General features: G+C 40.1%; 1 long non-coding RNA gene across 1 annotated transcript; it reads right to left on the bottom strand.

The window, feature by feature from the left end:
- Positions 1–10388: 10388 nt before the first annotated feature.
- On the bottom strand, positions 10389–24938 carry LOC134547740 (uncharacterized). Its single transcript, XR_010079586.1, has 3 exons — positions 24887–24938; positions 12687–12835; positions 10389–11091 (listed from the first exon to the last, which is right to left on the bottom strand). It is a non-coding gene; the product is annotated as an uncharacterized LOC134547740 (long non-coding RNA).
- Between the last annotated feature and the right edge of the window lie 1361 nt (positions 24939–26299).

The raw sequence follows: 26299 nt of genomic DNA on the forward strand, positions 1-26299 counted from the left end.
ACAGCTTATTTTAAAAATTTCTCCTTAAAACCCTCTGTGTCCCAGTTCCTGTGCTTACCCATTGAGGGTTTTTAGCTTGTTTTAGCAGAGATTTTCATGACATGATGTGAGTGTAACAGCTTTAGCATTTGAAAGATTAAATGCTGTCTGTCCTGTTACTCACATGGGCCTTAAAACTTGCCCCTTTTACTGAGATTGCTGAGGGCTAAATTTTGCCCTGATCCATTCAGTTTTTGGGCTCACAACAGAAGTGTGTCACCTGGAGGGAAGACAGACACAAGAAGTGTGTATTCTGAGTTCATTCGTGGACTGTAATTAATAAATCTTAATTAGTTAATCACTGTTTTGGTTCCTGTTGTTGGCATGTTCAAACTGTGCCTCCAAAAGGGAACACAAGAGGTCAAAAACTTAGATCTTATTTCTTCATTATAACGATGTAGTTTTAAAAAGTCCAGGGCTTTTATTCTGAAATTTATTATGCATTCTTTATTTTGTCAGGTCTGAGATAAACCAGCAAACATACTAATGAAGACAAGAACTGTCCTGAGGAAATACCTCCTATTAGTTAATAAGCAGACACAGTGGCCTGGATTAGGAAGAAACATGACAACATTGTTGAAAATGAAGACATGTATACTAAGTGAAGCCAATGGGTTCACAGAAGCCAGGGCTGTGTAACCTGCTGCTACACATCAGGGTTCCAGGAGAGGAAATGAACATTACACATGGTGAGAGCAATGATACACCAGGGTGCGATAAATTTGCTGCTTAACTGCATTTCACCTCAGAAATTTTGAAGTAGCATTTCTGTTCTGAGAGAGATTCTGGGAGAACAGCTGTCCAGTGCATTGTGCCTTCCAAATGGAAAGATGATTGTCAGCTCTCTGGTTCGTTAGTTTTTATCTTCACTGATAAATGAACGTTAAGTGGTCAGTTGTTGACAAAAGCCCTCTTTTTAATTGGATATGTGAACTGGACCTTACATAACCTGGCAACATACTATCATCCCTGGACCTTGTCACTCAGATAAAGCCATCTTGGCTCCTGCAGGAACACGGGTGCTCAGTGTCGACATTTCTGCTGTTTGGAGGAGAACACATATGCTCTAGAATAAAAACAGAAAATCTTCCGAAATTTTAGTTTTGCAGAAATTTGCCCAAAATAGGCAATAACCAAGGGAACCACATTTGAAGCCAACTAGAGGAAGTTGCATAGCTTGCACGTTGCTCATAAGTCTGGAGGCAGATATGACCAAGCACTCTGTTTCAAGAGGTTAGGGAGAGACCAAGGAGCCCCTTAGTCAGGAGTTCTGCTGTCACACTGTCTCTCCATGGGCATCCTTGGGAAAAGAAGTTCAAAATGTCACAAAGGAGACTGTGCCCACATCTGCAAAAGCTTTCTTAGCTCGTGGTGGGTCCACTTAGTAGAAAGAATTTGTCAGCACCATCTCTTTTTTTAAAATAGAGTTCCATGATATATTCTAAGAGAATTTCAATGGCTGTGAAAGCTAGAGTTCATGAACTGAGTATTTTTCCTTCTTTTTTTGTTTTGTCTTCTGGATTTCTTTTTAGCCGTTGATTTATCTCTAGCTGGGAAATCTCCCAGTCTTTTGAAATACTTAAATTTTTGTTTTGGAATTGCTACAGGTCTGTATGAGGGTCAGTCAAATTCCCCATCACAATAGATAATACTGCAAACACTCCTCCTTCAGCTCCAGAACAGCTTCAGCTGTTCCCTACATAGATGGCAGTTCCAGCCTAGTCCCAAATCCTGGCCATCACCCCACTGCTGCCAGTGCTCAGTCCTACACAAGGAATGGCAAACAGTCCAGTGCCCTCTCCCCACCCAGAACTGCTTCAGACAGCCAAAATAAAATGGGTAGTTTCACATCTGTGTGATTGCTTATTTAGGCCATTTCATGGTAAGTGTTCACAGAGGATGAACCACCTGAAAGAAGCCTACCTACTAGGAGAAGAATGGTGACAAGCAGCTGGGGAACAGCAAGGGCGGATCCATCTGCCTGAACATGAAAGGAACTGGAAAGGACCTATGACCACAGCCAAAGCATCCCCCCATTTGAAACACTCCTCAATATTCACTAGAGAGTGAAAGGCCAGCCTGTCCCTCACAACGGGCTGTTGCCTTCTCATGCCTCATCTTTTGAACTTTGTGGTCCCTTCTCTTCTGTAAGATACACCTCACAAATTAAGCAGTACTGAAATGGGACCACTTTTATGGTTTGTGTTAGCAGTCCATGGAGCTCTGAAAAGGCAGCTTCTGTGAAAGACAAGTTACCACAATTGGCTTGTCAAGAGTGCTCTCCTGGTGTCTGTTGTGTGATCCCACTGCTTGATACAGTTCCAGGACGCAAAATCATCAAAACCAGAAGAGAGTTCAAAGAAGGGAGACTGATAATAGGCCTGGTCTTAATTTGATAGCTGCATTGCTTAATTCCTAATTTATTTTGATGTTAGTTTTAATGACCCGGACTGAGTGATAGTCTGAGGCTTCTTTGCTGGGTGTTGATGGATTTAAGTTGTTGAGGTTTTCTTTTTGTTCTTTTTTATCTATTTCGTTATGTTTCAGTTTGTTTAACTAACATAATAAAGTTATTAATAAAGTTAAATAATTTCTGTCATTGAACAAAACAGTTTGGAATCTTTAAAGAACTGAGTAGGGATCATCCAGCCAACTTAAAAGCCTGTCTTTAAATCTTACTTCGTAAACTCATTTAAATCACATGTTCTTACATGTTCTGTCACTTGAAAGTTGTTTCCTTTGAAACTTTCCTCTTTATGCTTTCATACAGGAAATACGATAAACTTGTTTATTTCATTTGTCAGTTTTCTGTTTCTGAATTTCTTCATCAAATCTGTTATCTTCTTTAAGTATCCAATCCTTGCCCAAGTTATGCGCAGAGAGGGGAATGGTTCTGCTGCTGTAATTCCAGTGCTGGAAAGACAAGAAAAGAGCAAGCAGAGGTGCTGACTTCCGAGAACTACAAGGAAAAAAAGACATTAAATGGGCATTTTGTTTTGGAGGCAATCTTGCAGGATGAGCAAGTCCAATATTTTTAGGATCATGGGATAAATTCATGTTGGAAAAGTCCTCCAGAGGTTAAATGGTTCAACTTTTCCAGTCTAATGATGCATCACAGTCGAATACTTGCTGATCTCTTTACTCCTTTTCCTGGCCTTGTATTTTCTTAGTTAACTCTATCTTCTATTGGTTTTTATTTTGAACTGACCTTATCAAGTCATTAGCATTCACCTAACAGAAGCACATTTTATTTACTAATGAATTGGGAAGAGCTAATTAGAAACAAACAATCTCTAGGTTGGAGATCTGCTGAAATCAGCAATAAAGGTAATTTTTAAAATATGCTTGTGGAGAGGACCTTGACACACGTGGAAGCCTCTCTCTCTCCTCAAGTAGTGTGGAGTTTTTCAAATTCTTCAGCTTTCACAAAGGGGAAGAGGATGATAGGCCTCAGACATTAACAAACCCAGGGGAAGGAGAGAAACAACAGCTTTTCACAGCTCCATTTTGAAGGGGAAGGAAGGCTGGGAATCCCCAGGGTCTCTCTAGGCAGGAAGAGTTAGTTTAAGAAGAAAAATATGATAACTGTTGAGAAATAAGCAATTTCCAATTTTTTTTTCTCATTGCATCATTCATTCTCCAGCAAGAAATCTCTCCACTTAATACCCTGAAGAGGAGACACACTTTCTACTACGGAAATGTTGGTAGGGTTATCCATAGTTTTTTGTGCTTTGGAAAAGGCAAGAAATGCTATGTCTAGATGCTAAAAAATGCCAGCCTTATTTGCCACTCCCTGGTTTTCACCAAGTATAGATATCTTTTCTTTTCCAAAGTCTGTTTTACTGGTATCATTTCTCCGGCTGTAATGCCTCTATGGAATTTTCAGAGAGGAATACCAAAGTTGTCTCTGTTTTTATGGATGTGGCAAGGATTGGTTACAACCACCGTGTAGAGGAAGTTACTGAGCTGGTCTATGGACCACTGCTAGGAAGAGAACTCCTAGCAAGTCTATGCTCAAGCAGCCTGTGAGCAGATGAAAGGTAACAGAAGTGTTCAACAATGTGCACTGACCCTCAGCTAGTTAGTGAAGTGAGGCTGTCAAACAAAACCAGGCAAACTGCACCCCCATGGTTTTATTTTGCATTGTGTATGCCAGCCTTGGTGTTTCTGTTTATGTGGCTGGTAGCCAAAAATTATTTGAAAGGCCTTTTCAGACTGTGGCAAGGAAGAAATTCTCTTCCCTGTTTTGAACTTGGGGGTCTCACAGACTCACCCTTTCTGTCTAGATGACAGAAATTTGGGATTAGGACTGCCTCTTTCCTTAGTGCTGGCACAGTTTACATCACAAAAGGATACTGATTAATACCTAGAACTTTCCACACAGAATGAGCCCAAATTTAATAATGATTGTAGCAGGATTTTTAATAGTCATTAACCATGAATATTTACTTCTATAAGTTTTCGTTCCCATGCAAAACACGCATGTGGATGCATTTTTAAGGAGTTGGGAACTATTCAAAACAAAAGTTATTTTGAGGGTTAGGAAATAGCTTGTCTTACAGCTGCCAAGTGAATTTTGGAATAACTCTTTGCATGATGGAGTGGAGGAAAAAATTGAGATAAAAACATCAGTCCTTCAGTTCAAGGAGACTAGATGTTTAAAAAAGGGAAGACGAATAAGGAAAGGAGGGAAAGAAAAAAAGTTTTCAGCTTATTTTGCTTGTCCATCTTGATCTGCCTTAATTTTCTAACCTGAAAGTGGGAGGAGGAGCTCCATCCACATTCTCCTGTCTGTGCCCCTTGGCAGGCTAGATAAAAAAGGCAGGCATCCCTTCTCCTGAATTTTTTTCTCTTTCATTTTAAGCAGGTTTGAAAGAGAGAAGGAAAACATGCATTGATGGGCATGTGGAAATGTCATTAGTCACATTTAGATAAGTTTATAAATGTACAAAGTAGCTTGCAGGGCCAAACACAGAGTTGAGGTGAAACATCTGAGCCTCATCCAAAACTTAGAGACCTTCAGCTGGTGTAAATCAGGTATTGTGATACATTCCAGTACAAGGATTCATCTCCACAGCCTGTAAAGTTCCTGAGTTATATTTAGGATATTATAAAAAGTTAATAAATAGTCGCAATATGTGAGCACTGAAAAACAGTGAAATGCAACTGTCCCTTTGATTCATTTTGTGCTTATTTTGTATTTTAAAGCAGGAAAAGAGGACCTTTCCTTTCTCATCAGCAGATTTTGTTCTAATTTTACAAGATGATGGATAGCCTTAGAATGGGCATAGCCATTACAATAAACAGTGTCTGACTCCAGCCTTGCACAACTTATGAAAGTTGCATACAGATACCAACATTTCTATAAGCATGACACTGCTTTACTTTAATACTGTGGACTAAGATGAGGCTAAAACAACAAAAGAAAACCACTACTCTTCCTTTCTTTTCCTTCTTCCTCTTAAAAACAAACAGGTGTTTTTGAGAGGAGAAAGGGTAAAACCTGTGTTATTGTGGTGCTTACTTGAGGTCAGGAAAACACACTGAAACTTCCACAAACCAATATTTTTATCTTAAAGTACCTAAAACTACAAAAAAACCCCACTCCAGGACATTAAAAGTTGTAAGTATTATTATATAAATTGTTAAATTTATATAAATTATATAAGTATTATTTATAAATTGTTACAATTCAAAGTCATCCTATTAGTAAGTCTGTTGCTTAACTTATATTATTATGCAAGCTGAACACACAGCCTTCCCTCCAAATCTTGGTGACTTTCTGTCCTGTCTCCCAAAATTATCCTTTTCCCCAAAACATGAGAGTATTGTTTCAGGAGGTGGAGAGTACATAATATATTTAGGATGGTTAATCTGATCAATCCTGCAGACAGGTAAGTTTCTAAATATGTACATATGTAAATATGTATTTAGTCAGTCAGAGAAATTAGTTTTGGAAATACTATCTTTTCCTCAAAGTTAGCAGGAAAATTTAGCTCTGAGACAAAGTTTATCAGTGTAAAGTTTACAAAGGAACAAGGGAAGAGGAGGAATGAGAAAGAGAATGGCACTGAAAGAAAAACAAGCACCAAGCCTTTTAAAATTTCTTGAGTGTGAGTTGAATGGCCACTACTTCTCGGTCAAACAAAGTAGTCATCTCTACTCCTTCTTGGTATCAGGGCACATTGCTTGTAGTTACATTAGCTCTTTTGATTTGCCATTAATGGGAAACTGCTTGCTTGGATATTGCTGTAGAGTCAAATGTCAGGGAGAAGACACATATTCTGCAAGCACAGAGGAACAGGCACATAGTTTGTCTTCAAAAGAAATCTGAGTCCTTCACCTGGCACTGTCAGGCCAGAAGGAGATGCCACACTATGGGAAGCCTGCTGTGTGGCATTTCATTTTATCAAACCCAGTCCCCACTTGTGAAATCTGAGGTGTGGCAGACAGAGCACTGTCAGAAATTGTGGGGACAGTCAAAGTGGGCTCTTACTAAGTCCCAGAGTGCTGCTTACACCGTGAAGCACTCCTAGGCTTAGCAGCTGCAACCTATTTGCACAAATATCTGACAAGTTTCTTTGGCTTCCAGCCAGTTTGAGCTGTACCAAACACTTCTCTGCTTCCCCTAGCTCCACAGTCCTCTGCAACTGCTGCTCAAAACAGAACATGTACCAAATGAAGCTACTTTCCTCCCCTCAATGTGCAGACATCCCACCCCAATTAATTAACCCAACAGTGGCTTCGTCTCTAGAAAGCTGTGACTTCCCACACTTTATCCCCCTCATTCAGTCTAAAGACATCAGCACATTCCTGACTTCATCACTTGTTAACTCCCTTTTGCTAATAGCCAGTGCATCCTCTCTCGGTGCCCTCCTCTGACTTAATATGACTTGAACTCTCACGAAAAAACATGCTGAGGGCTGTTCCTTTGCCATTATGGTATATAAAAATCTCTGAAGCTGTGGTTTAGGATGGCTTCTGTATCCAGAATTGAGAGGCTTTCAGACCTTCTCAGACTGTGCTGCAGCGCTGTTTTTCCTGCAAGGAGCAGCCTGGTAAGGAGCAGCAAAGCCTGAGTGACAGCAAGACCCCTGTGTTTTGGGTTTGATTAGCAATGGTTATTCCTCTGGAAAAGTGCCAGAGGACTTAATGAAGGTGGCAACTGGGTCATTACATAAAACTTCGAGAGAAGTTCTTTTCAGCAGCTATTCCGAAAAATCAAAACCCACATTCAATATAGCAGCATGATATGTCTCCAAACAAATTTTTAGCTATGCTACCAAGCCCTAGAAATTATGATACTTTAAAAAAAATCACAATTCGATTCTCTATGTATATTTTAGAATGATAAAAATTATTTCAAGAATCGAAGGGTTCTCCAGAGATCATCTGCAACCTTCCCTTGCCTAAGTACAGATTAATTTACATCTGTTTCATTCCACACTTGCTTGTTCAACATGGTCCTTAAAAAGCATCACTGTTGAGGATCCCCTGATGGAATTCTCTCCTCTTCTTGAAATAGGTTGCAGTGTTTGGCTTTGCATTTCATAGAGAGATTTTAACCTGTTTACTCCTAGAATTTAGTGTGGAAGTAGACAGCACCAATAGCTGCTTAGAAAATAAGTCTGAAGTAAAGGAAACTGGGGAACTTCAAAACTATTAAATATTTAAAAAAAATCAGTGTAATAATATTCCACAAAATGTCAAGTGTACTCAACTTGGAAATTCAGAGGAAGCACATAAATTTTTAGCTCTTCATTTGACTCCAGACTGCTTGGATTAAAAGTGTTTTGATGGTCAGACAATAATAAGTATTCTCATAAGATTTCTTTCAGTAATCTTCATATTCAACTACAATAAAATAAACTTCACCTGAAGTAATCAAGACAAAAGTTCCTGAAGTCAGGAATGTTTTAAAGCAAAAAAATGAGTTCTTTGTCTTTTCACACTACACAAAATATAGCCCAATCATTTCTAGATGATTTTTTCACCTGTCCAGAGGAAAATCTAAAGATGTATTTGTTTCTAAACCAACAACCTTGAGTTAGCAGAGGTATGAAGCCCCAGTCCCTGAAAGCTGTACTTCAGCATGTTTCCTTACATCATTTTCTCTTCTTACAGAACTAACTATACACACACCTGAAATTCACTACAAAACCAATTGCATAGCTGGCATTTTAAAACTGTTAGTAGAGTTTATGTCTAGTAGATACTTTAGTACGTGATCTGCTCCTCTCCAAACAAAATGGTCCACAGTCTCCCGTGCTTTCATCACTCCTTACGTCCAAAGGACTCTTCATTTTGTACATCACTGCTATATTTCTTGGCTCCCAGTATTTACTGCAATTTTGCAGGTATTTATCACACCAATGTCACCAGATCATAGTTGTTGCTGTTATTAGCTTTCCTTTCTGCTTTGAGCGTTCTAGGCTGGCTTGAGGGGGAACAAACTGACTCTGAATAGGATTGCTCCAAGCCATTCCCCTTCTTTCCTTTAAGCCTTAGTTTCTGCCAAGGGCTGGACTGTAAGCAGGAAGAAAAACATATGGGAAAGCTAGCAGTCCTGCCTGATGGTTGCTAAGAAGTGTGCAGACCGCTGCAAATTAGAGCAGCCTCTGTTATTTTTTACAGCACTGTTCCTCTGAGCAAGCCAAAACCTGAAGATGAGAAGGTGCTGCTCGCTTTGGGTCGTGAGTAGAGGGGCATCGCAGACCTTAAACCCAAAGATCCTCAGCAATGATTTTTTTTTCCCTTCATTCTAGACAACAGATTGCCAGGACAAAGCTGTGAAGAACAAATCAGTGAATATACATGTTTCACCTGGTATTTCCCTGTGTTTCTAGCATCTGCTGTGACATTTCCCAGAAATTATTGCAGTCATGATGTCACCAGTTGTGACAGGACCTAGGAACTGCAGAAACAGGTCAGCAGCTGACATGCAGTTTGGGAAAAGCTTCTGAAATGGAGATGGTATGTCCAGACTGACATCTACATCTCAGTTTCTAAGCACTAGTTTTCAGGGGCTGACCATGGATCAAAATTTGTTTTACAAACCAAGCAGCCAAGGCATTTACCTCTCCAGCCATCTTCTTTTGAACCTTATAACACTGAATTTTGTATGTAGAAAGAGCAATGGCTAAGCCCATTTTTTTCATAGAACATTGCAAAGAGTACCAGTCAGATTTTTTTTTCTGACAGGAATTTCACATCTATAGAGTGAAAATGAAGTCCATGCCTGCAGAATACTTTCTTACAATCTGTGTAGATTTTGTCCTATGAACAGTCCTTCACATTTGCATTTCCTCCTGCTTCCTTTGAAACCAGCACCAAAACTTCTAACTAAATGAGAATTGAAATATAGTTTGTGTGTTTTCTTTCAGAAGCAATTGGGTACAACAGTAAGAAAAGTTTTCATTATACCTGCAACTTATACATTTGTTAGGGAGAGTTTGACTTCTGATGATTGGTATGTTTGCCTCTTCATTGTAAAATGTAAGTAACAATAACATAAACCAGCCCTGTTTAAACTCTTGTTTATAAAATTCAAGTAGTATTACATTTTTTTGAATAGATGACCTAGAAAAAGCATTAAAGTAGCTTTCATGCAACTCATAATGCCAAAAAATAAATGCAATTCTGCACATTCTTTCCTGAGAGCATCCACAAATGACGTGCAAGGCATACACATTGGCCAGAGGCCATGAGCAAAAGCATTGTGTTAAAACTTTGTATGACATCAAGCCAAAAAACTACTTAGCATTTGTATCTCAGATCTCAGCTGAATTATGAATTAAATAACCAAATCAAAACAAAAAGCACACAGCACACTACATCGTGTATCTTGGTTATACACACACATATACACATGGGTGTAAGTGGCATGGATCTGTTGTGAATGGATATAACCTTGGTGTTCTTGTGTGTGTGTGTGTATTCAAATGCAAGACAGCAACAAAAAAAATGTTTGGAGCTACATTCAGAAAAGAACACACTCCCTATGCCAATATGTGGATTATATCCCAGGTGGGCTCCCTCTGGTGTTGAGAAGATACTGTATTTCCCCATTCAACCTTATTTCTTTATGTCCATCAATGAGGGGGTTAAAAAGCACTAAATGTAATCATGGCTTTATTATGGCAGAGTTCCTTACTCACATAGACCCTTATGGATGGCATAGAATAGTATAGCTTTTCTACTATCTCTCATCCAGTGTTCATGAATAATATATGAGGTACACATATATATATTTATCTAGATACCTGTGCACTTTACTTCACTCAAACAGCTTCCCATGCACGTACAGATCCCTTCTCACCTGACAGACACTGCAATGCTATACTGTGGAATCCATTACCTGTGAGCAGTGTAGCTTTTCACAGTTAAATAGAAGAATCTGAATGCCCAGGGAACGCAGGCCCCCCAACAGCCAGGATCTGATTTTCCAACGTGTGGGGCATTTTTAAAATGCCTCTTAAGCTTGAATCATGCCTCTTGATAACACCTGTGCCCTTGTGAAAATCCAGCCCAGGAACCATGTGAGGCACTCCAGCTAATGGAGGAATACATAATTTTCTATTTAACTGCTAGATTCTTGATTTTGGAAACCCAGGACTCAGCATTGTTTATGAGCATTGTGGCATAGACAGGGGTAGAATAATTTTAGCCATGAACATTCACTGGGCACCTTAACTCCAATCTTGTTCCACTTTATTTACCACCCATTCACCACCTTCCACTGCACCTAAGTAAGGTGGAAGTAGGTGGAGATTAGGAAGGAAGTAGTTCTGGAGATTATCTCCCTCTTGTGCTATAAAACTATCATTCAGTGAAAGAGTACAAATACCATCCTTGACCTTATTTCCTAGATGGCAAATGCTTAACTGTTTGTTTTGTGATGCAATCCTTTCCTTGTAAAAACACCACCTTCCTTTTTGTGCTGAAATGAAGGTGGAATCAAGGTGACTCCAGCCTGGCTGGGAGACCATGACCTTTCTGCAGCCGCAGCACACCTCTCCCCTGCTGAAGTTCACAGCAGAGCTGGGCCACTTCCTGAAAAATGACACAGAAGGGAGAAGGAGACAATAAACACACATGTCCAGCAGTTGTTCACAGATGTTCACTGACAGGAGAGAAGTAAGGAGACCAGGCTCAGCTTCCAGGCCCAGGGAGAGCATGTCCTCATGATCCCAGACCTCTGCTCCTGCTCCCAGCAAGCCCAGCTTCCCCCTTCCTCCTCCTCTGCTCCTGCAGTCCCTCCCTCTCCATCTCATTCTTCCCTTCCAGCCCTCAGCTCATTCATTGCCACCCACGTCCTGGCTTCTGCCTCCTCTGTCCTCACACCCTGAGCACTGATACATGCTGGCAACACTATGCTTGGGCCAGATCCCAGGCCTGGTAAAAGCAGGGGAAAAACCCAGCATCCACACTAGTGGCCTTCTTGGACTGAGTCCTGAACACATAAAAGCAAAACTGGTGTTAATTTTCCTTTCCCTCGGACAGTGCTGTTAGAGTTGGCACGTTCTCCTTCCACCGGTGAAATAAGGAGCAGGGGGGCGGCAGCTGGGGGAGCAGGAGCAGAGGAAGAACAGAAAGCATACGTAAAAGGAGGAGTGATTGCACACATGTGCTATGAATTCTCCAGCTCAGATTAATGTTTTCCTGTGAATTTAATTGGCTGCCTTCTGGTTTCGGCCAGATGACCAGCTACATTTCAGGACAGCCGTAAAGTGGAATCTAAATGAAGTATTTGGACAACAGGCGCCAATGTCTGTGAGCTATTCCAGAAAATTATTGAATAAACAAAAAACATTGGAACCTCTAACTGCAGAGCATAATTATTATTCTTGTTCATTCACATGTAGTATTAATTCGTACTACTGACAAAAAACCCCACAAACCAACCAACTGCTGCTTCAAAAGGTAAGCTGTCCCTGCATACTCATCACATGTATGGCCCTGAGGTCTTCTCTTAATGAACAATCTAGCATCTTTTGGAACAACTAGAGGGTTTCACTGCAAATCAACTAAATTTCAATTTTCTTGTTGTTAAAATGATATCCCAATATCAAACTGTTGTCAAATGGCATGGAAAGAAAAAAAACTGTGATAGTAGTTAGAGTGGGGGGACTACACCTAAGTAGCAAAAGTGACAACAGGCTTTTACTGCTGTCCTCACTAAATGTGGATTTACTTCTTTTCACCAGCCTGTCTGCTGGTCTGTGCTGGTGAACTGGCTCTGATGCAGCCAGTTCAGCCTCATGGAAGTGTCAGCATGATCTACCTGTGGGCCAGGTTTCCCCCTTACTGCCACTTGTGTGGGCTAATCTTAAACAGCTACCAAGAGTCATCATCTACAAAGGAAAACTCTCAGCTCTCATCAAGCCACCACAGCTTCCTCCTAGACCAGCTACTCTCCTTCCTTCGTGTGGGTGTGGACACATGGCACAGGGCATTTTCTCGTGCCTTTGCCAGTTCTTCACTGGCTTCTGGCACAATTCAGTGGGGAAAACGTCCCTGATCCACATCGCAATCTGTCCCGGCCTTATGAGCTTGCAGAACGAAGCAACACAAGAGAGCAAAGCGGAAAGCAGCTGTTCCTGTCCGGGGACAATTGTGCACAGAATTAAAGAGGTCCAAAAGCTTACCCCTGCATTTGTTAGGAAACATCCACTCTGCCCTGCACCCCAGGTCTCCCCTGCCCTGGGTGAGGTAAGTGATCCCTCTCATGAAAATGCTGCATGTAACCAGATCAGGAGGCATCATCTGAAGTAAATGTGGTTCAGAGGAGGCTCCCCTAGAAAGAACAATTGTCGGAAAAACAATTAAAAAGGCAAACCGTAGGGCCTGGGCTGTGCCATATCATTCCAATCTAGCTCTGCCATCTTGGTCTGGACAGCATTTGTCAGAGCATCCTCAGGGAAGGGAAGGGGTCATCACAAAATAGAAACATTATGTAGTACCATGACAGCACCTTTCAGAAACAGACCTCAAGTCCATTTATCAGCTCTAGTTCATAAGTGTGTAGCATCAAAACTATGATACCTGAATTCACTTTGGCCTCTTATATGTGCTGAATTTTCTTTGCAAATAAAATGTATTGATTTAATTCAGCTGACAACAGTGGCTAAAGTAGACCCTCTGCAGTTCTGGGTAAGAGGCCATTTCTCTTTTGAAAATGTACCCAGTCATCCTTAAAAGTATCTAGTGGGAGTTACATTTCCACAGGTACTCAAATATCATATGCCTGTAATTCAAATGCCACAAATGTAAATATTTAGAATGATAACAAATTTTAATCTGTTTCTCAGAAAACCACCTGACTCTGTTCAGACTCCATTTCTGCTCAGGAGGCAATAATGACTGAAAATATCTCTAAGTGATATACATATGTGCCTAATTACCATCCCATTCTTTGAGCTGACTCTGGATGGAAATCTAGGGTTACAGAGACACAGCAAGGACAAACGCCAGCATCTGGGAATTGAAGCTCAGCAAATCTAAACTGAAGTACAATGGAAATTTTTTAACAGAGGGGGTAATTGACCATAAGAACAGTTTGAGGAGAGTTGTGATGATTCTCTCCACCGCTCGCAATTCCTAAATCAGGGCTGGATGTTTTTCTAGTAGATAGACCAAACAAGAATTAAAGCAGAGAAAGCTAATGGCCTCAGTTGTAGCAGAGGTCAGACAAGAGGATACCAAAGGCCTCTCTCAGCCTTATAGTCTTTGAATCTCCTAAATAAAAAGTTCAGGGTTTGCAGATTGTAGCATAAATCCTATTCTATTTCAGGCTTCTTTCAAACTTAGGCAATGAAAGGAGAAGGAAAATAAACAGATGCTGCAAGACAAAGTCATGTGAGTGATGAACAAAAAGCCCTATCCATGCATCAAGCATGGCAGAGCATCTTCCCAGGGGTCTGTCTTATCAGTGACCTGGTTTACTTTGGCCTATTTGTCAGTGGCAGAAAAAGAAAACAGCCCCAGGACCTGATAACTATATAGGACTGATTGTATCATGTAGTGATAATGAATTTGAATAGCTCTATTAGAAGAGCAGTGTGGCCTGAAATATCCCTCCCCTTTTCATGGATGGTGACTTTTCTGCGTTGCCTCTTATCTAACAATGGGGTGTTTTTCCAGGGCACAAATTCTTTAAAAGCAGAGAAGTGTTAAGAGATTCCTTCCTTGCTTGATAGAAGTTACCTCCTCTTGGATGTGACAATTTGATGGCTGAACTCCAAACCAGACCTGAGGACTGGTCCGATTTTAAAAGAAAAAGGAAGAAAATAGATATCTGTTTTGAAATCAGGCACTATGACAAATCTGCTTGGGAGCATAGCCAGTCAAACCGTTGACTCATCACAGCAGAGCAGACCATGAACTCCAGCACCATGGGGAAGAAGACAGGAAGAAGCAGCAAAGGCAAAGAGGGTGGTGAGAATCTCAAGTGGGTCCACAATTGCAGAGTTTGGCCTGTAGAAAAAACATGTCCAGGACTGCAAAATACACTCCTTTATAAGGGTTTCCTCAGAGTAGAGCTCATTTTGGACTCTCATGGAACCCTAAAAGCTGATGACTTGTGGTTCATTTCATGTGTTGGTGTTTTCCTATCATAATTTTCTCCATATGCAATTTCTGAATGAAAAGGAGTTTCTCAAAAATATTAAAAAGTCTGAGGCAAGAGGTGCAAAATTTCACCCAACTCTTGTTATTCTGCTCCCTGTGTTTCTATCTCCACACCACCAGCGTGCACTGCAAGGAACTGTGACATTTACAGGGATGTTTGGGAAGTTCTTGGAAATCTGATTTCTGAAAGTCCTTAATTACTTCTAGGAGGTAAGAAGAAGGAAGAAAGAGATGGAATTTTATGCTACTTGGAACTGCATTTTCAGGATCCTTTTCATTATTTCAATCCCAAAAGAGAGTCTATTCCTCAGGCAATGGCAACCTTTAATAGATTGGTGCAACAAACAGGCTGAGTGTACCTCTGAAATTTTGTAAAGGTCAAAATTAAATCCATTGTTTGCAACAGATGGTTTTGCCTCAGTAAACTCCATTCAGGATGCAAACTATATCTTTGTGTCAGACACTGCATAAAATTGATGTAAGACTCTTCATCTAGACAATATACGATAGAATGGAAGAGACAGAAAGACACTGAATGAAAGAAAACACTCATTTGGGGTGGGTAAGATAATGTGTAATGCAGCTATGCATGATATACTCATGATGATACTGCAAGTGTTTGGGCATTAGGATGTGAACCTATATTCCTTAAATGCCAACATTGCTCCAAAACCACAGCACTCACATTCAGAAAACTTTCCAGGAACAGTAAATTGACCTCATATTTTCACCTCAATGAAGAATTACAGACCACTATGGACAACAAACTTTCAGGCACCTCTACATGAAGTTCGAGTTCACAGCAAACCCTTGAAATATCACCACAGTCTTTGGTGGGAGTAGAGGCAAGCAAATAATCTGGTACGCTGTGCCTATTGGTGCTCTGTCTCTTAGGTGTCAGAATGAGGATTAAAACAACCTATGGGATAAAAAGTCAATTATCCAGCCTTTCCTGTGCCCCTAAGGGGGTTTATTTTATGCTGTAAAATATGAGGTTGGACTGTCATTATCATGATCTTCACTTGCATAGTTACAGATGTTGCTGATGGTAATAAACTTATCCAGCTCTTTCAGAGTCCAGCCACAATATAGTATCTTGATGACCACTTACAGCAGTGGGAACTTCGTAGATTAGCTAAATGTTGGGAAAAGTGGGAATTTCTTTTTCTAGGGACAAAATTTCCTACTTTTTCATTTTTCTGGGCAGGGGCATACCTCTTGGAGTTTCTATTACATGAAAAAGTACGTCTCATTCCTCTGCTGAATCAAAAATAGTTTCAGAAACTGTAAATACAATATGATATTTATCAGATGAAGAGCTGCACTCATTTGCCACAGTGCAAACCGGAATGAGACCTACAGCTCCTCACATGCTGGTGGTCTCCTACAATGGGTTTGCATTTGCCACAACATAACCCCCCTTCCCTCTCCCCCCCACCACTGCATTCCTCCCAGCCTCCAACCTTTAGTTTGTCAGCACTAAGCTCTGTCCAATTCACCTTTTCAAAAGTGATTTATTTTCAGGATAACCTAATAATGTCAAAACCAACACTGTTATGCTCTATCACCCACCAGGATGGGCCAGAGAAGGAAGGGGGTAACCATATTGATCCATTTTGCCTTGCAACTTTTACCCGAGGACAGATGAATTTTACAGCCAATGACTTCGGAATCATTAGGTCAGTTTATTGTAAACAACTCCCTACTCCTCCTTCACACTTCGTAATAACGTTACTCTGTAGCATTTCCAGTACTGTTCCCTACCTCCTCTTTCAGAGAGAATTGTTTCTTTCATGCAGCTCCATCTCTGCTGATAAGGCATTACACAAGCTGACCAGAGATTTGTGCCACTGAAGAAATTAGGTAGAGTTTGTCAGGCTGTTTGTCTTCCAAAGATTTTGTTAACATAAATGAGAGCACTCTTGGCAAATAGTTCTTTTTCATCTTACTAAGGACTGGTTGAGTGTCAACTTAAAGACGTGCAAACTGGTGGTTTTACATCCCAAGTAAGTGTTTCAGGAAAATCAAGACTAGCAGAGTGTTTTCTCTGTTCCTGTTTCCTTTCTTGTAAGGAGTAATTTCCACCACTGACATAATCTCTGTCCATTTCTACCACGTGTTACCTGGCTGATGTTGGCGGAAAATAACTTATGATTGTTTATACTTCTCCCTCTCTTTTTATTTGGCCACTGCCCATGCAGTGATGCAGTTTGTGCTCCCTCTGTTCTGTTCAAATGTGGCACGTGCAGGAACAACTTACTCACTCTCTGTTCATGGCTGTACGAAAACCAGGCAAGACTCTCCACAAAGATATGTGATGCTTTTAACAAAAATGTAACTGCAGCTGAAAGAGGACTGGGAGAACTTATTGATGCTACATTCTTTTACATACATGAGCGAAATCTCATGAACTCTTGTTCCATGACTGTGTCTCATTCTGTTTTTGATGCAGCAGCCAATTCACACAGTGGCAAGAGTGTCTTTAAGGCTGCATAGACACTCGGGTTTGCAGCTTCTGGAGAACGTGGGGAGTTCCCTGTACTCTGTTTTAAGTAGGAGTCAGCAGATGACTTGGGATAATCTAATTTGTGCAAGGAATATATTTCATTTACATTTTGCTCTCAGAAAAAGCAAAAGCACAGTAAACAACATCTTATCTACACCCATATATTCAGCTCAGTTCCATGGAGTTCTGCCATTGACTCAAATTGGAACAAGATCAGTCCTTAATCATTAAAAAAACACACTTTTACTCTTGTTCTTCTGCACTTTATGCAATATATTATATCAGAATGGAAGAGACTTGTTTAAGGAATGAACAAGCATTCTGGTATATTCCACAGGATTCTGGATGACAAATTTCTAGTGTAATAAATTGCCCATTCCATGGCAAATTCTTACACACAGCCATTTTGCAAAAGTTTATTTTATGAGTTCTTTTTTTTCAGTCATGGGCAAAAGAATATTTGTTTCCTGACATTCTCTCTATATTATTTTTAATTTAAAAGTTGGAAATTAGTATAAAAGTCATCTATTCTGCTTGTTTCCTTCATGAGAAAAAAAGACAAAGTTTTTAAATAAAATTCATTTGCAATCCATTTACAGATCCTTTAATGAATCCTTGTTATTGTGTCCTTGCACTTTTACTTCATTAAAGCTACATAGAAAGTATGATTATCTATTTTATATATCTAAATAACTTTAAATGTTTTCTTTATTTATTATCTTGGAGATAACAAATCTGTATTATTTATTACAAGACTCAATGAGGAAATGAGCACCTGAAACGTCACTTTAAAAGTGCTTATTTCTGGTCCCTTCTGAAGAATTCCTTCTCACATATCCCATATGACTATTAGCAAAGTTCATTATATTGAAACACAATAATATAAAGCCATTTGCTAATTATCATGTAAAGTAAAAATCCAGAGAGCACAAATAAAAACCACAAATAGAATGGGATACTGTCAAACCAAGAATTGACCAAATTCTAAACACTGATCCACTTCTTATTGTCAGCCTGATTCCCTAACAGGAGATGGGGAGCCATTACAAATTAAATGTTTCTGCTTTTTTGTTTGTATATGAATAACACTGAAAAATGTTTTTTGTTTAACTCTTTTACCTGGCACTGGATCCTGATGCACTCACATCCTAACACTGAAGGATGCTTCTTATTAGGCCTTTGTATCAGCTATAAGCCTATTTGAATAGGTGTTACCATTCTGAACATCATGAGCACTTTGGGTCAGTAAACTGCTCTCTTTGTCTCTCTTTGCTGAACTGTGAGCAGAGGTGTCTGCCCAGCAGACTGTTAACCTGACATAAATTATCACGCAAGGCTACCACAACAGGAGGAGGAAGCTGAGGAAATGTGTGGGTTAGCAATCACCAAGCCTATTAAACTGCTTCGAAATCCCACCCTTTGGATTTGCAATTTCTCTTGTTTTGGCTTGACCAAGAGGCAGGTTGGTGAAGCAAGAGGATTTGTGCGAGTGTGAAAGGGATGACCCTGGAAACAAAATATTGGTTTTACATCGCAGGGTATCCGTTACAGGAGTATTTCCTCTGGCGCCAGCAGGTATTTGAGCAGGCATCTGGATGGATCCCAAAGGGGGGAAGGAAATGGAGATGGAAGTTTTTAGAGGGGATCAAGATGTTAAGCCTTAAAACTCTTTGAGTGACCCACAACAACTAACCTGCAAGGTTTGATCTGCATGATGACTTTTGGTGATGTGTGGGGTTAAGATTGATTTTCTTTTTTTTTTTTTTTTTTTTCTATTTTTTTTTTTTTTTTTTTTTTATGTTGGTAGGTAACTCCATCCAAGACTGCAGAAGGGAACCAGTAAAGGAATGCAAAGTCCATCCTCGATCAGTGACGAGGAAAATCATCTGATCCATTGCAGCCTCCTTTTCTCTGCACAGGACACACTGATCATACAGCTGATCATGAGAGCTCTTTGCTGCATTCCCAGTGCTTTTCATACACACAGCTAGTGGTATTGCTAACTGCAATCATAAGTATTACTGAATGGATTGATAGAATTTTATCCTGTAGGTAATTTTTGTCGAATACTTCCCTTGGGCTTGGGAAGGGAAAGAAAATCTTCTTTGGGGGTCTGAAGGCTGATTCATTAAATCTGAGCTGTCTGCTGAAGTGCTCAGTAAAAGTGACTCTGATTTATTTGGATTTGTCACTATAAAGGTCTCTGGAGACAGATATTTATCCTATGGGATTCTTGACAAATTGGCCAAGTGGTCTGGGCAGTCCAGAAGGAGAATGGTCTTCTTTGACCCCTCACATGGTCAGAGAACAGGTAATTACTCCCCTGATCACAAACACGCACTGAAATCACGTCGTTGCCAAGACTTCTCTCCCTACCCAGAGTCTGGTTATCTGAGCTTAGACGAGGACTCAGCTCGATACTTGATCTCACTGAAAGACACATCTGAGATGAAAGTATAATCTATAGCTGTAGGAATAGGCAGATTATGGGATGGGTTTATGCTGATGAGGATACATCCTGCTGAACTGGACCATAGCAAGGATGTTTGTCCTGCAGTTTATAAAATACTTGATTGTAATGCTGAAGGATCCTCTTGGACCCTAACTTTGTCAATGTATTTTAACACCCTCTTATTAGGTGGACTAAGTCAGTCATCCTTCTAACTGCAAGATAGAAGAGATTGAGCTTGTCAAAAAGAGAAGAGAATTTGCTGCTGTTTTCTTTTGTTCCCACTTGTGTGACTTTCCCCACATCATAGTGTATAAGGTGGAGTAGTGTCTAGTGTCATTCCTTTCCTTTAATTATCCACTAGCCTGGCTGAGAGCTGTATAAACACATTATGGTCTCTTGCAAGAAACAGATACTGCAAGTGCAACCATCTTTCCCTTTTAACTCTTTCTGTCTGTCCTGCCTTTTGTGAATTTTATGAATCTGTTCAATAAAGTGGACACTGGCCCAGATTCTTTTTGGCTGACTTAAGCTACTGATTCACTTATAGTTGTCACAGGGAAATATGCACCTTCAGGACATGACTGAGGCCACCTAAGATCTTATGTCGCCTCTCATAAACTCAGGATGCCACATCCAAAATTATTATTCCAAATTACTAGAATGGAGCTGGTAAGAAAAACATAGCTAAAGGGAAGTGCAGGAAAAAATCTGGGACAATAACAACCTGTCTTGGAGTTAGCTTGCCATTACCTAGGGATTTTCACCTCTCAGCAAACAGCTCCCCATTCACACCCATGAAGTGAAAGAGGGGTTTGACTCATGTCAGTGTAGTAGCACAGACCTGAAACATTCAAACTAGAGCTAAACAAGCTCAGTGGCAGCTGAAATTAAGTATGAGGGTAATTAAACATAGTGTGATGGACAATTCTGCACCAGGGACTGTCATTTGCAAGGAATGCACACAGATGAGTTAGTCTCAGCCTGTATAAGAGTGTAGTATTTGGGGCCCAAGTAAACCATTCCATATTGTGTTTAGCATAAAAAATGGTGTGAAAGTAGCTGAAGTTCACATTAGAACCTCAGAAAGAAACACCATAGAGTTTTAAAAGGCACTGAGGGTGGGGGTCAGTCTTGTAAAGGTAACAGCAATGGTCTCTTTACTCTACTTGGTGGTTGGATGACTTCAGCCCCGAGGTTTTGCCTGGCAATCTGTCTTGCTAAAAGTCAGGGTAAGATAAACTGTACTCTGTCTCTGATTTCTGCAAGAAAGAAAACAATTGAACGACTGGTCATTCATCACTGAGCCACCCTCCCCCCTCTCTGACACCCTGTATAAGGTTGTATATTCTGGAGCTGTTTAGCTTTCCTCATCCATTTCTTCAAAAGAAAGAAAAAATCAAGTAGCAAGATATATATTTTACAACTTTCCTGTAATAACAATAGTTCAAAATTGAATGGGACAGATCAACTACTTTAGAAAGTAATTACTAAAGAAAGAAATTACTATTATAATTGCTTGCACATCAGGTCACTTGTATCATTGCATGACACATGTTCAAGTAAGTTTAGTATCAAAGAGCCTCGTGATATATTACAGGGCCCAGCCTCTACAATTGTGCTCATAAATACCTTTAACTATTCATAAAAATTTGCATTCATTTTTATATAGTGAGGAGCTCAAACTCTGCCCAGGTGTAGCTTATGGAGTTATAAATGTGTGCTTTGACCATCCAAATGCAGAAATTAGAAAATATTATTTGAGAAATTTCTTTAGCAACTTTACTTAGATGAGTTATTTAAGTTGCTGAGAAACAAACCCGGACAGAACAAGCTGCAAAATTTTTACATTTGCTGTGACACAAGCAATGAAAAGGGAAAGGGTGACATACAATGATGGGAAACAAAAGTGGTCATGATATGTTATTGTAGGAAAAAGCAGTACTTAGGGTGAGAAGAAAACGCCCAGGCTTGCTCTGATGAGCTGAGGGTATGCATAGCTATCAGGGAAGAAAAGGAAGCTCTACTCCTTCTATCAAAGCCAGCTTCATTCTGATTGTGGTACAAAGTGCTCTGCTTCGGGTGCCAGGCCTGCCTGGCTGCTTCCCACGGCCCTGCAAAGAGATGCTTCAGAGCATATTATCCTGCACATGACATGGCCCCTGCACAGGTAAGTACCAGGAAAGTCTTAGAAAGCTGTGAGGTGGAGTGGGGAAACAAAAAAAAAATCACTCATAAAGAAGATGGGCATAAAGTTGAGTTCTCTACAGCCTCTCTGCACCCTGAGAGTCTGCATTAGCTCATGGTTCAAGGAAGTAAGACCCTTCATGGAAGAGACAATTAGTTACAAAAAGGCATAAAGAAGCCTAGTAATGGATTTTACCTCTCCTAAGGGAATCCTGTGTTTTTACTGAGGAAGGATTACAGGAAACCAAAGTAACACTTTATTTTTCTTCACAGAGAGCTTGGGGACTTTGGAGTAATTTAGGCAATGGTGATTTGCTACTTGTGCTATAGTGTTACCAAGGATGGTACTCCTGGTCTGTTTATTAAACTCCTGGCTTGTCACTTATCACCAGCAGGATCAAAACTCATTGTTTTTCTTCCTATGAAAGCAGCTTTTCTATCTTTCAGAATTACTATGAGGTTGAGAGATGAGTGCTTTCATCTAAAATCAAAGTCAGGCAAGTATCCATTTTGTAAGACATGTGAGCATAAAAATGTGCCAATGTAAACATCAGGTATCTGAGTGAAAAATGTTAATTGGCATTTCAAGAAATGAGGAGACATCACAAAGATATTTTAGGCTTTCAACATATTTGTAGTATTCTAACATCAATCATTTTCTTGCATCTATCAGGTTATTTATCTTAGCTACCCTCTGTATCCATTACCATAGTGCCTAAGCCCCTCATAATGTTTCTGTAGGGCAGAGAAGTGTTCTCATCCCTGTTTTACCACTGAGAGACTGAAGCAGAAAGGATCCCACTTTTGTGGACACTTAGAAAGCCTGTAAATAGGAGAAAAATCAATGCTTGTATGCCAGGTCTCTGGCTAGAGTCTTAATCAAAGAAGAGTTTGTCTCTTTTAAATTAGCCTGAGTTTGCACTTGGTTAATTTGCACCCTAAATTGTAGAAGCAAGGTTGTGTTAGACATGTCACTGAGCCATTAGCTGTAAGACCTATTCCACCAACACTTAGAAATGCAGGAACAATCCAGGGCTTGCACCTCAAAAAGGGCTCTAGCTGCACACTGCCAAGGAGAGATGAAAGACTACAGTGAGTCAGGGCATAGGAGGAAGAGAAATAGAAAGATGATGTGTTGTGCTGCTATGGGTGCTGCACCAGGCATTCACACAGAGGCTTTCCCTGGAACAGCCAGTTCTTCAGGACAAAACACAGCTCTCACCTTAGAGAGCCCAAGCTGGCCCCAGACACCCAGTGTGCATTAGCACCCTACGGAAGTTTGCACTGATTCCCCTTAAAGGCTCAGACTGGCTGAGAAGCTCCCCAGTGAGAGTTTTGCATACATGGAAAACCTTTTTGAGGAATTCATTCATAGTGTTAAGAGAAAACTTGTAGGTGCAATGTTACACTTTTTTTTCACTCTGTGGAAATTTCAGTCAATACAGCTCCTAGTGATCACAAGTACACCTTTGTTCAGGCCTTACAGGATATACATCAAGATACTTCTGCCAACAAATTTTGGTACATGTTAAATGAAATTTTATGTGATATTTGGTAAATTTGCTATGCAATCCAAAAAGCCTGCATGAGAAAGAGTGACCTGCCTTATTTTGGTGCAAAATTTGGCAAACAGAGGTCTATTGTTCAGGGTGGAACAAGATGAAATGATATGGAGATTGAAATAAGGCATCAAAATCCTTCCTTAATGTTTAAAATCAAGAGGTTCTGGCTAAAATACCTCTCTACACTAGCCTCAACCATCATCTCATCTGATTTTAAAACATTAGCAAATTCTAAGTCTCATTCTGTTCTTTCTAAAAAAAACTAGGGCTGCTTTAATCCCTTGGAACAGATGCCTTAACTTCCTGGCAGTTTTAAAAAACTTGTCTTTTCTGCTTTGGATAGACTCAGAGAAGCTCTCAGACATTGTTTTGTATTTCCCCTTACTGAACTGCACAAATGTGCTGGACCTGGCTAACAGAAGGTCTGATGACTCATCTCTCTGTTTTCCTCCTTTAACCAGCTTTCATTCTGGGTTAGTCACACCCCCAGTTAAGAACTGCATACTGGGGAGTCTGAGCATCACCCCAGATCTGTACACACAAAAGAAAAGAAGAAAAGCAGGGAGGAGAAAGAGAGCCAGCCTACCTTCACAGTCTGTACTTGAGGCTTTTTCTTCCCTCACTTCTGTACTTTCAGTTCTTTGGTTCTTTCTCGGCCTTGAGGGACTCCACTGCAACACATGTTTATGGTCTTCTTTGTGTGCTATCCCTGGTTCATTGTCAAAACTATTTTTTCCCTCCAAATTACTTAAATAGACTTTTATTATGTGCTTTTGCAACTTTCTAAAACAACACCATTTTCTATATGTATTATGAACTACGATACGCACCATAAAATCAGAGGACTGCACTGTGGCAAAGTGCCATGACCCCACTTTGGGGATGTTCCAGGAGCTCTGAGAGTCACAGTTTGTGAGGCATGCATAAGGCCTGTCAGAGTCAAAAGAAATGCACAGTGACTGTGGTCTTCCTATGTCACTTGAGTAGGATGTGCAATCCGCTTTCTCCTTTGTCTTGCCAGACAGGAGTCCCATTTCAGACTCACCCACACTGCTCTTCAGCTGACTACTGAGTTGGTTGAACCCCTATGTGTGATCACACAGGTGGATAGCTGAGCATCTCCAGTTTGCTGGTTTATCAGTATTTTTAGCCAAAATATTTTTGCAGCTATGTCACTGCAGTTCAGCCTGTGTTTTTAAAGGTTTAATGTGGCCACCTACGATAAAATGCAAAGCCCCCATGACAAATGGAGCTCAGGGGAGTCCAGCAGCACAAATTGTGACCAACTCAACCTCTAACAGAGTAAAGCAGCCCACAAAGAGTGGGTTCCAGAATGTGATGTTTCACTTAGATGGGAACAGAGAGCATAGTCCAACCTACTGTGTTTAATGATGGATGCTGTGGGAATCCAACTTTCAGAAACTGTGAGCACTTTAAGCGAACAGGAATTTCAGAAAATCTGTGTCTACACATACACACATCATGCCATAAACCATGCAAGTAATAAAATCTTACCAGAATAGCTGACATTCTTCCTGCCACTCCCCTACAAAATGTTCTTCTTTTCCAAACTTCCCTCTGAAAAAAAAAACCCCTTTTATTTTCCAAAACTTGATCCAATGTTCTAATTACTGGAAGTCAAAGAAAACTTATTCTTATCGACAAATTTCATGTCCTAAAGTCACAAAAATGCAAAGGATTAGCCAATGAAGAAACATCACAGGAAGAGATATTCACAACAAAGCAGTTATGCCTGCATTTTAATCCTTCAATGACTATTTCACACAAGATATATTGGGGTTTTTGCATATTTCTCTTTTGACTACTTCATAAAAGAGTCTGCAGTTTGCAATGTAAAAATATTTCAGAGATGCATTCTGGAAGCAATACCTAGTAAAGGTCTCTGCAGTGGAGATGGAAGAGGATACCTCTCCCCACTGTCTGTGAGGAATAAATAATATAGGAATAAATTTGTATGGGAATAAATAATAAAACAAATATGACCCAGTCACTTAGGTTTCAGAGGATATTCTGAGTTAGAAGGGACCTCCAAGGAATCATCGAGTCCAGCTCTTTATGAATGGCCTACAAGGGATCAAACCCATGACCTTGGCATTACTAGACCCATCCTCTGACCAACTGAGATAATTTCTCTTGTGTTTTTTTCATGCAAGCGTCCTGCCAAAGGAGATTCACTGGCACATCTGTGAATAGTTCACTGAAAGCTTGAGCTGAGCACTCATGTCCAGGATCAGCTGTCTTGTTTCTGCTTCAATAACTTGTGTATCTTACATGCTTCTTGTTTCTGGTGTACACAGGTTCTAAATCACAGCAAGACATTGCTTAACACAGCAGCAGACCCAAAGTCCACACCATAGATCTGAAATGGGCATGAATTGATGAATAAGGCTTGTCTTAACTCCTAATTAAGACACTGAACTTGTTGTAGGTATCTCTCTTAGGCATTAGGATATTTAATCATGGCTTTGCTTCTGTAGAGGCAGTTTTTGCTATTCTTGTTTGTACATGCTGGTTTACCCTGTGAGCAGTCCTGCTTATTTTTGTGGAGCCACTCAAGGAAAAGGTACCAGGTGGCAGAGGGCTGGAAGGTAAAAATCATCCAGTTATTACATGTACAGATACTCCCTGTGGTAAACAAAAGCACTACTTACATTTGTCACAGATTTTGTCATCAATGTGCCAAAAAAGATTAAAATATTAAATCTGGAATTAGGTATTTTGAGTTTTGCGAAGTGTTTTCTCAATATCCATTGAAGAAATTTTTCTTGAGCTCCACTTCCCAGAGTTTCAATGGGTTTGTGATATTTCAAGATTTTAAAAAAAATCACATGAAATGGAATTATGGCTCCTGCATAATTTTCTACATAAATTTTCTTTGAACTACAGCTTGTTCCATTTTAAATTTTC

The sequence above is a fragment of the Prinia subflava genome, chromosome 2 (assembly GCF_021018805.1).
Source record: "Prinia subflava isolate CZ2003 ecotype Zambia chromosome 2, Cam_Psub_1.2, whole genome shotgun sequence".
NCBI lineage: Eukaryota > Metazoa > Chordata > Aves > Passeriformes > Cisticolidae > Prinia > Prinia subflava.